Here is a 1806-nt window from a genome sequence, read left to right on the forward strand (position 1 = left end):
CCTTTCCTCCCCAACTTGCTTCTTGGTCATGATGTTGTGCAGGAATAGAAACCCTGACTAAGACACTTGCCATTTTGCTTTCTTTTTCTTTTTGTTTAAGACTTGTTTATTATTTTTATTCTTGTGTGTGTGTGTGTGTGTGTGTGTGTGTGTGTGTGTGTGTGTGTGGAGAGAGAGTGAGAGAGAGAGAGAGAGGGAGAGAGAGAGAGTGTGTGTTTATGTGTACTATCTGCCCACAGAGACCAAAAGGCCTTGGACTCCCTCCAACTGGAATTAAAGGTGGTTGTGAGCTGCCTGATGTGTGTGCTAGAATTAAACATAGGTCTTCCAGAAAAGCAGTGCATGTCCTTTATCACTGAGCCACCTCTTCAGTCACCACCATCCCCCTTTCTAAAAGATTGGGTCTTTTGTAACCAAGTCTTACCTTTAATTCCTATCTCTGCTTCCTGAAAGCCAGGGTTAAAGGAATATGCCACCTGCCCAGATGAAAGTGGTTTCCTTTCTAGTTTCACCAAACAGAGGAGAAGGCTGATTCCCTCCATAGATAACCAGGAGACAAAAGCCAGGTGTGTAGACTTCGCTGTGAGACAGTCCAACCCATTCTTTCTTGGAAGGAGGGTGCCTAAGCCCCAGGCTGTCCCCATTATCTTTAATCTCTACTATGCATACAGCTTTTACTCAAGTTCAGGCCCAAGGAAAGTGGGCTGGATATCCCGTCTTTAAAAATCCAGCCCCTACCCCCTTTTCACAAAAGAAAAGGGCTTTGGGAGTTTTATAGGTTGGTGGAATGTGAGCTCTCTGGGCATCTGTCTCTGGCAGAGGTTTCCCCTGGTCTATTCTGTTGATGGGTTCAGATGAAGTCCTTACATTGCTCCCTTGGAGTCAGCTTCCAGCTCTAACTCCTGTTATATATAATCACTTTGTAAGTAAAAGCAATAATCTGATAGCCAAAGGGAGGGGCAGAAGTGTGTCTTTAGGATTTAAAGCATCTCTGCTCTGCCAGGGCCCAACCCACTCACTCAGCATGGGATCCTGCTACAGCACTATGGACCAGTTAGCTTTTCCTCGTTGTCCTCACAGTGACCAAAATTTCTGGCACAAAAACAAGGAAGCGGGGAGTTGTTTGGGTTCCCAGTTTGAGCAAGCTCAGCTCATAGTCAGTTGGCCCCGTGTGCTTGGGCAGAACATCATGGCTATAGGAACGTGCGTGCTGTGGAGAGTCTTCGTTACTTCATGATGGACAGGAAGAAGATGAAAGAAAGAGCCATGGGCCAGCGGCTGCAGGGGCTGCGGGAGGTACAGAGGCAGATAAAGGAGAGTGTTTCATAGACAAAAGATGTCCTCAAACAGCATTTTAGTGATTTAAAAGGAACCCTTGGGAAGCTATTGGATGAGCGATTGGTGACCCTATTGCAAGAGGTGGACACCACTGAACAGGAGACCATCAAACCACTAGATGACTGCCAGAAGCTCATAGAGTGCCTTTGCTAGTTGATGTACCCTGTTTGTCGGCTCAGTTGGACGATTCCATTCTTAACATAGTGAAAGACCACATTTTTAAGCATGGAACAGTAGCCTCCCGCCCACCAGTACAGATTGAAGAATTAATAGAGAAACCTGGAGGCATCATAGTGCGATGGTGTAAGGTGGATGATGACTTTACGGCCCAAGATTACAGGCTTCAGTTCTGTAAATGTACTGCAAATCATTTTGAAGACGTGTATGTAGGTTCTGAAATGGAATTCATAGTGTTGCACATAGACCCCAATGTTGATTATCAATTCAGAGTCTGCGCCCGAGGAGACG

At 45.9% G+C, this 1806-nt stretch overlaps 1 pseudogene; it reads left to right on the forward strand.

Moving 5' to 3' along the window:
- The first annotated feature begins 1236 nt into the window (after positions 1-1236).
- On the forward strand, positions 1237-1805 carry LOC116101271 (annotated as a pseudogene).
- The last annotated feature ends 1 nt before the right edge of the window (position 1806 follows it).

This window comes from Mastomys coucha, unplaced genomic scaffold (genome assembly GCF_008632895.1).
Source record: "Mastomys coucha isolate ucsf_1 unplaced genomic scaffold, UCSF_Mcou_1 pScaffold21, whole genome shotgun sequence".
NCBI lineage: Eukaryota > Metazoa > Chordata > Mammalia > Rodentia > Muridae > Mastomys > Mastomys coucha.